This window comes from Micromys minutus (assembly GCF_963924665.1).
Source record: "Micromys minutus genome assembly, chromosome: 24".
NCBI lineage: Eukaryota > Metazoa > Chordata > Mammalia > Rodentia > Muridae > Micromys > Micromys minutus.
Window position 1 is genome coordinate 30042696 of NC_137959.1, and position 9685 is coordinate 30052380.

Below are 9685 nucleotides of genomic sequence, written 5' to 3' on the forward strand. Positions count from 1 at the left end.
CCTCGGCCTCCGTAGTTCCCGTTGTGTCAACTGCAATGCTTGCTGGGGATTGGAGTCCCCACAGCCCAGCCAGGCGCGCTGTTTTGAAGACTACGCTGCAGACTTGGGACCCTGTAAAAAATATGAAAAATAATCGCATGCATAATATTAAATATTTATCAAACTGTGAAAAGCAGTATAACAGAAAAAAAGTTACTTTGTTTTGAGACAGAGTCTCACTGTGTAGCCCTGCTTGGTTTGGAATTCAAAACATAGACCTTGAAGTCCTCCTCTGCCTTGCAGTGCTGATATTAAAAGATAGTGCCAGTATGGCCAGCCTTTTTTCTTTTTAAAAAAACATAGGTTTGTTCTGGGAATCAACTCAGGTCCTCGCCATTCTAGAGCAAGCACTTTATCAACCGTCCCCATTAAAAATGTATTCTAAGACAGGCCCTGCAAAGTTGCCCAGGCTAGTTTTGAACTCACTTCAGAGACAAGAAGAAAGAAGGCTTTGGAGCCACTCTCTGAAGCAGCTCTAACTGTACTAATCAAAGCTGCTTGGCACGCGTGTGTGTATGCGTGTCGTGTGTGTGTGTGTGTGTGTGTGTGTGTGTGTGTGTGTGTGCCCAGAGATCCAAGGATATTTAAGAAGTTGGTTCTTGCCTTTCATTATGTGGGTCTGAGAGATTGAAATCAAATCATCTGGCTTCATCTTCCGCAAGCATCTTTGCCCACTGCGAGGTCCCCTAGGGGCTTTTACAGTCCTACACTCTTCTTGCAGCTCCCCTCTCCCCCTGAGGGCTTTTGCTTCCCACACCCTCCAGGAAGGAGTGCTTTAACCTTATCTGGTGGCAGATAAGTGGATGCTTAGAAAACTTATTTTTGTTTACCAAAAAAAAAAAAAAAAAAAAAAAAAGGAAAGAAAAGAAAAAAGAAGAAAAAACCCTGATTTTAAGCTTGGTGCAGTGGTTCATACCTTTACATCTAGTGCAAGTGTTACAGCTCTGATGGGGAAGGTCTCCTGGCAGTCAAGAGCCAAGGAATACCACAAAGTCACACTGCACAACAAGCCTCTCACATAAGAGACATAAGAGGCTTATTGGGAAGGAAGAACAGAAGCTCAGGCTATACATATATATATATATATATATATGTATATATATGTGTGTATATATATGTGTGTGTATATATATATATAAATATAGATATATATAGTTTCTTGGGGTGGGGTGGGGTAAAGGAGCTCATACCAAATGCAGATATCTTCTTGTTAGCCTATGCCCACTCCCTTCTCTCAGCACTGAGATCCCTTCTGGTTTGAACACGTGCAGGCACTGAGCTTGTTATTGTTAGTTTCAGGGATATATGAATTCATATATGGATCTGTCCTGTTATGTCTGGAGGACTCTGATTCCTTGGAGTCGTCTATCACCTCTCGATCTTTCCATTTCTCCTTCTGCATTGATGTCTGACCCCGGACGGGAGGTATTTGAGACATACTACTTAGGATCGAGTGCTCCAGTGTCTCTCACTCTTCATAGTCCAGTTGTGGGTCTCTGTGATTCTTCCCTCTGCTATAAGAAGTTTTTCTGATGATGGCTGATCAAGGAACTGATCTATGGGTGTAGCAGACTGTCAGTAGGACTCATCTTACTGCAATGCTCCTGTGTTAGAACAATAATATTTGGTTTTCTCTAGGTCCCATCTCATGGAGTGGGCCTTAAATCTATTCAGAGAGTTGTTGGTTACTGTGCTGCCTGGTTTTGTCAGCTTGACACAATCTAGAGTCATCTAAAAAGAGTGAACTTCAATGGAGAAAATGCCTCCACAAGATCCAGATGCATGGATTCTAGGCTTGGTGGCACATGCCTTTAATATCTTGAAAAACCAAAAGAAGAAGAAGAAGGAGAAAGACAAGAAGGAAGAAGCAAAAGAAGAAAAGGAAGAGGAGGAGGAGATGGAGATGAATAAAAAGAGGAAGAAGAGAAAGAGGAGAAGGAGGAAAAGGAGGATGAGGATGAAGAATAAGAATCCAGATTTAGGGCATTTACTTAATTAGTGATTGATGGGGCTTGGGGGCCCAGTGAGTGGTGTTATTCCTGAGCTGCTGGTCCTGGGTTCTGTAAGGTGCAGGCTGAGCAAGCCATGAGAAGTAAGCCATGGTCTCTGCATTAGCCCCTGCCTTTAAGTTCCTGCCCTGTTTGAGTTCTTGTCCTGGCTCCCTTTACTGATAGACTACAATGTGGAAATATAAGCCAAATACGTTCTTTCTTCCCTAACTTGCTTTTTATCATTGTGTTTCATCGTAGCAACAGGAACCCAAACTAAGACATTTACTCCCACAACGTTGTGCCACTATTATTCACAAGCATGTCACGCAGGCAGGTCACCACTGTAAGTGGGAGGGTTTGTATCTGAGTGAAGGTTACTTTTCTGCAGAGTACTTTTCAGTGCCATGTACTCTAGTCAGTAGAGGAGAAACCTCTAGTTAGGTAGGTAGCAACTCAACTTTCTCCTTGTTCAATGAGATATTTGGTGGTGTTGAAAGACCTTCGAGACCCTCACTCAAGTCTCAGGATAACATGACCCCCCAAGAACTCACGAGAGACCGTCCTTGCTGCAATCACACGAGGTTTATTGAAATCCAGCGCTAGGGTCGAAACTTGTATCCCACGCAGGGGTAGAGGAGTTCGACCCCGTGTGGCTGAGAGAAGGGGTTTATAAGGAAAACAAACCACAACGGGGGGGGGGGTTACGTCATTGGAGAATACCAAAAATACCAGTGAAGAATCGTAAGGGAAATACCTGGTTTCTCGAGATTGCCTATAAGGTGAAAATTACCAGTGAAGAATCGAGAGGGGAACATCTGGTTTCTCAAGATTGTTTATAAGGTGAAAATTACCAGTGAAGAATCGAGAGGGGAACATCCGGTTTCTCAAGATTGTTTATAAGGTGAAAATTACCAGTGAAGAATCACGAGGGGGAACATCCAGTGTCTCAAGATTGTTTATGATGTGTTATTTAACTTTTATGTCTTTATGGTCAATCAGTTCCTAGAATAAAAAGATAGTATTGCAGAACTGGCTAGCCTACATATTTGGCTCTACTCTACCTGCTAGGGGTCTTCTACTTTACCTGTTAGGGGGTCAGGATTTATCCTGGTCTTTCAGTGTATTCAGCAATATGGTCTTGCCATCAATTTAGGGACACCAACCAATAGCCTGGCAAGTTTGGCAACTGCCCGAGATGTTTGGGGCTTTCAGTTAGGTCCCCTTTGACCAACAACTCAACTATATATAACCTATTCCTGGTGCTGGAGGTTTCACTTGGTGGTGTAAGACATCAAGTTGGGACTTTGTGTCCTTTATTTGGTGAGACCTTCTTTAATATATCTGGTTTGAATAAGTATGGTCCCTGTAGATTCATGTGTTTGAATGCACTATTAGAAGTTGTGGTCTTGTTAAAGGAAATGTGTCAAAAAGAAAAAGAAAAGAAAAGGGCTGGAGAGATGGCTCAGTGGTTAAGAGCACTGACTGCTCTTCTGGAGGTCTGAGTTCAATTCCCAGCAACCACATGGTGGCTCACAACCATCTGTAATGGAATCAGATGCCCTCTTCTGGTGTGTCTGAAGACAGCCACAATGTATTCATATACATAAAATAAACAAATACTTAAAAAAAAAAAAAGGAAATGTGTCACTGTGAAGGCAGGGTTTTGAGGTCTTAAATGTTCAAGCTACACCCAGTATGAAACACATCCCTTCTCCTTGCAGATCAAGAAGTAGAACTCTCAACTCCTTCTCCAGCACCATGTCTGTCTGGATGCTGCCACACTTCCCACCATGATGGTAATGGACTAAACCTCTGAAACTGTAAACCAGACCCAAATTAAATGTTTTCTTTTAGAAGAGTTGCCTTGGTCATGGTGTCTTTTCACATCAATAAAACCCTAACTAACAATATGTGTATGAATTTAGGAAGCCTCAGTATCAGGATCCCTTGTGGGCCTTCTAATGGCCTTGAATGTTAGTTGTCCCTCCCTAGAGTCCCTCCTTTACCCATCCCTTCCATCCTGCTCCCCATCCAATCCTCCCAGTCCAGACTCCTCCCTCTCTCTCCATAACAACATATTCTATTTTCCCTTCCTTGCAAAATCCCCCTCCTCATAAAAGTCCTTTATTAGGTACCTAACCCCTGTGGCTACATAAACTATAACACCCATAAAGAAGACTTAAAAGTTAAGCAACACATAAAAAGGAAAATATCCATATTTGTCTTTCTGGGCCTGTGTTATATCACACAGATAATTTTTTTTCTTTCTAGCCTCATCATTCTCATTCACTTGTGAATTTTTAACAGCTGAGTAATATTCTATTATGTAAATGTGCCAGATTTTCTTATTCAGCCATCTGTTGATGGACATCTAGGCTGTTTCCAATTTCTGGCTATCATGAATGGAACATTAGAGTACCATGAGCAAGTGTCTTTGTAGCAAGATGTACAGTCATTTGGAAATAGGCTCAAGAGTGGCATAGCTGGATCTTGAGGTCGATCTCTGTTCCCAGCTTCCTAGGAAAGTACCACACTGATCTCCATAGTAACTGTACAAGTTCGAACTCCTACCAATGATGAATAAATGGCCCCCTTTCCCTGCATCCTCACCAGCTTGAGCTGTCACTTGTTTTATTGATTATGACCATTCTGAGAGATGTAAGATAAAATCTCAAAGTCATTTTAATTTGGATTTCCCTGATGGCTGAGGATATCACACACTTCTTTAAGTTTTTCTCGGCCATTTGTGTCTCATCTTTTGAGTGCTCCTTGCTTAATTCTGTTCCCTAATTTTTTAAAGTTTTTTTTTTTTTTTTTCAGACAGGGTTTCTTTGTGTAACCTTGGGTGTCCCAGAACTCACTCTGTAGACTAGGCTGGCTTCAAACTCACAGAGATCTCTCATGACAATCGTGGAATTTTGGTTTCTTTAAAAAAACAAAAATATTATAAGAATATGTTTTTGCTTGTAATCCCAGGTGTGGGATGTGGAGCTGATTCAAATTGTCCGCAGCTGAGGTCTATGATTTTCCTGGTGCTCTAGCAGGGGTGTGATTTTGCCAGCTGTAGCTAGTTTCTGAGGTTGTGTGATGTTCGAAATTCTGGAAACTATTCAGAGGGTATATAAATGCCAGAGAATGGAGAGGTGGAGTCGGTTGTTGGTTGTTGAGTAGTGGTGTGTAGATCAAGCTTGCCCCAAGGAACTCAATGCCCCCAATCAGCAGGAAGTAGTCTAACCATAACTCTTCCCCCTTCCTTTCTTCCTTTTCTTTCTTATCTAGTGTTAGGGGGTTGAAAGAGGAAAAGGGGTGGAGATGGTGGAAGAAAGAAGAACCCACAGAGTAGCAAAAGGCCGGTTATAGACCTCAGCAAGTGCTGGGATTAAAGGCACGTGCCACCACTGCCCAGCAGTTTTTGTTTACTTGATGTTCTTTTTGTTTAGTTCTTTATATAGTTTCCATATTAAGCCTCTGTCAGGAGTGTAATTAGTAGAGATCTCTTCCCATTCTGTAGCCTGCCACTGTACCTGTGTGATGGTGTCTGCTTCCATACAGAAGCTTTTCAACTTCATGAGGTCCCACTTAGTACCTGTTGGTCTTATGGCCTCTTCCTCCTCCTTCCTCTTGAGATAGGGTTTCTCTGAGTAACAGCCCTGACTGTTCTGGAACTTGCTTTGTAGATCAGGGCTAGTCTTGAATTCACAGATGTATTAGTCTGGGTTCTCTAGAGTCATAGAACTTATGGAACTATATATTAAATAAAATTATTAAAATGACTTACAGTCTGCAGTCCAACTAATTCATCAATGGGCAGCTGTGGATGGGAAATCCAAGAATCTAGTAGTTGCTCAGTCCCTCAAGGCTGGGTGTTTCAGCTGGTCTTCTGTATAAGCTGCAGTCCTGAATAAATAGGCCCCAACAGATGTGCTGGCAAGTAAGTGAAATCACACAAAGAAGAGAGCCTTCCTTCTTCCAGTGTCCTTATGTAGGCCTCCAGCAGAAGGTGTGGCCCAGATTAAAGGTGGGTACCACTATGCCTGGACCTAAACTGCTTTATTTGGAACTTGCTCTGGTCTTGAACTGAGAGGTCTGCCTGCCTCTGGCTCCTGAATTAAATGGGTATACCACCTTGCTTAGGCACAAGCTTTTCATGGCGACTATGCCTCAAGATCGTGATTAAAAGCTTGAGTTTTCCAGCCTCAAGATCTGGATAACAGGCATGTCCTTCATTTCTGGATTGTAGTCCATTCCAGATACAGTCAAGTTGACAACTATAATAGGCATCACAATCCACCCCTTGTCAACTTGAAACAAATCATATCTCATATTCAAATAGAAATAATAACCAGGTTATAAATACTTCTGACATGACTTAACTATCCTACGTATAACTGTAAATGCACCATAAACTTAGAATAGGTCAATATCCCTTGGGAAACATCCTTTTCATAACAAAATAAAACAGAAGCACCTCTGTCACTTGTAATCCTTGTTTCTGCAACTGGTCATGTGGCCTTAGACAGTATTTATATCTACCTTCCTCTACCACCCATTCTGTATTTCCTCCACACTCTGCAAGCACCTCAGCAGGTCTTGGCTCTTTTCCTGGAGGAGTGACCCATACCTTCATTTCTGATGGGTCTGTGCTCTTTGTCATCCTGCCTGGATTACGTTGCTGTAGTTTTCCATGGACTTTAATCACATGACAAGGTAGGACTAAGAGACACCCTAAAGGATCTCCTGCACTCCAGACATAATTCTTCTTACCTCCATTGTGGAGAGGCAATCCAATTTCTCTGTGGTAATCTGGCTCTATCACCCCTCCTAACACTGTTATTCCTTTCTTAGCCTGTTGGTTAAAGGGCATTAGAAGCCCAATATGACCAGGAGGAAGACTAAGCTTCCAGGTCAATAGGATGTTTGTTATGGCTCCTGGCAGGAGCACACCCTGCTCTGGAACTAGAACTTCTAGGCCAGCAGAACTTAGGGTTGCAGGAACAGAAAGCAGTAACATTCCTAGTGGGTCACTAAGAGTGGTATTAAGTGGAACTATTCTCTTTTCCACCCCTTGATTCCTGGACCCATGGATCCTGGCTATGGGAGAAACTGTACCATATATTAGACTTTGATTCAAAGCATATTTTTGATTGAAAACATATCCTGCCTTTTAGAGAACTCTAACACAGCTCTCTAGGCTCCTTCCACATCGGTGCTGTAACTGTTGTCTTCAAAAGACCATTCCATCTTCCTATCATGCCAGCTGCTTCAGGATGGTGAGGAACATGGCAAGACTCCATGATCACGGGCCCACTGTCACACTTCTCTGGCTGCGAAATGAGTTCCTTGGTCAGAAGCAATACCATGTGGACTGGATACCTTGATTGTGAATAAGGCATTCTGAAAGTCCATGGATGGTGGTTTTGGCAGAAGCATTATGTGCAGGAAAGGTGGATCTAGAACCAGAATAAGTATCTACTCCAGTAAGAACAAAACGTTGTCCTCTCCATGGAGGAAGTGGCCCGATGTAGTCAACCTGCCACCAGGTTGCTGACTGGTCACCTCGAGGAATGGTGCCATGTCTGGGGCTCAGTGTTGGTCTCTACTGTTGGCCGATCTGGCATTCAGCAGCAGCTATAGCTAGGTCAGCCTTGGTGAACGGAAGGCCATCCATGTTGTTGAGCCCATGTATGACGCCCATGTCCACATTGTTCATGTTCCCATTGAGCAGTAACAGAGATAGCTGGGGAAACTGGCTGGCTGTCCACAGAATGGGTCATCTTATCCACTTGGTTACTGAACTTGTCCTCAGCTGAAGTCACCTTTTGGTGAGCATTTACATGGGACACAGATATTTTTACATCCTTTGCCCATTATAATAACTACTTACAGTTACCTTGCCCCTGGCAATTCAATACTGTCATCTGGCATGTGCTACCTCGGGGCCCAATTAAACCCATTGCATTTAATTCATCCAATTGAGCAGTAGCATCTCCATCCCTGAGGTCTGGTACAAGGAAAAGGATAACAACAAAACTCTGAGTTGGTGCCCCTCTCACCATTTTGTGTCTTATAAGATTTATGAAGGGCATATCTTTTAGGCCTTCTCATTATGCAGAATTAGGTTTTACACAGTGTATCCACTCTAGTACAATTTCCCTGAGCCTGAAAACCCCTTCATCAACACTAAGCCAAGGGATATCAGGCATCTCCAACTCCTTTCAGTAGGCCATCTTTTGATAAATGCTTCAGCCAGCCATTTAAACAAACTTCTGACACCCCCTTTTTTTTTTTTTTTTAATTGTGTGGGTTTCTATGTTAAACCTAAAACCCAGCCCAGTCTGGCCTCAAGCCTGAGCCTTCCATTCTTGCATTGCCAAATACTGATATTCCAGAACACCTGGAGCTGTTCTAACTTTTTAAATGTCCCAGTGTCACATGGTTAAACCAACATCCTGTAGCCACTGTAAAGTGACTTTTATTGGTCGGTTATAATCGTCTCCTCTGAGGCTTTACTACCTCAGTCCACTACCCTAAGCCTAGTAGAAGCATCTAGCTTCTAGCATCTAGTCTTATCTAGGCCTAGAATGTCTTCTGCCTTTGGGATTTGCTGCTGAATAAGCTTGCCCTTTCTTGATCGTTATGAGCTCTGATTGGCTGGTTCAACTCAGCTGTTCTGCTCAAAAAACGCCTCTCAAGGCTGATGGATTCATTCTGGTTTCTTTCTCTTTCAGCCTTCCCTGGACTGCTCTGCCTGGCCTCGTACTAACTTTGGCACCTGTTCTAGTCTTCTGGCTCCTTCTCTTTCTCTGGCTCATTCTGTCTTCACTGGTGTCTAGCTTGTTCTCTCTCTGCAAACTGTCTCTGTACCACTGTCTCAATAAAACTGCTTTCTCCCCTTTTTTCTGCACTGCTCTCTTAAGTAGCACCTCTTCTCCTGAGAGTTGGGCATATGCTATTCTGTAAAATCTCTGATTTTTCGGCCACTCAATTAGACATCACTTTCTTTTTTTTCCAGTCGATGGAAGGGGCCTTTATTTGGTCCCAGGGTACCAGGTCAGGTATGGTCCTAGCTTTATTTGACCTTCTTCTTGGGGCGCAGGTTTTTGGTGTGGCCTCACTTGGCGGCAGTTGACTGCACGGGGGTGCAGGCATGCGTAACACTTCCAGCAGATCATCTTGTCACAGTTGTACTTCTGGGGGAACTGACGAGGGGACAGCTCGATGATGCGACCGCGCAGATGCAGCACCAGGTGTAAGGTGGACTCTTTCTGGATGTTGTAGTCGGACAGGTACAGCCGTCATCCAACTCTTTGCTGGTGAATATCATCTTCTGCTGGTCAGGTGGGATGCCTTCCTTGTCTTGGATCTTGGCCTTGTCATTCTCGATGGTGTCACTGGGCTCCACCTCAATAGTGATGGTCTTGCCCGTCAGGGTCTTCACGAAGATCTGCATGTTGGCGTCTGCCGCTCGGCCGTCTCGTTGAAGAGAAAGAGGGCCTAGACATCACTTTTAAACGTGGGTGCTTCCTTCTACAAACTAAATTTAACTTCGTTGTTTGGGATTAAAGGCGTGTGCTGAGGGCTGAGGCATACACAACTAGAAATTGGCTTTCCAGTAAACAACACGATCTCGGAGTTCACAGTGTGACCGAACATCC

At 43.4% G+C, this 9685-nt stretch overlaps 1 pseudogene across 1 annotated transcript; it reads right to left on the reverse strand.

The window, feature by feature from the left end:
- Positions 1-9099: 9099 nt before the first annotated feature.
- Positions 9100-9480, reverse strand: LOC308436379 (ubiquitin-ribosomal protein eL40 fusion protein-like; annotated as a pseudogene). Its single transcript has one exon. The product of its transcript is annotated as a ubiquitin-ribosomal protein eL40 fusion protein-like (transcript).
- Positions 9481-9685: the final 205 nt, after the last annotated feature.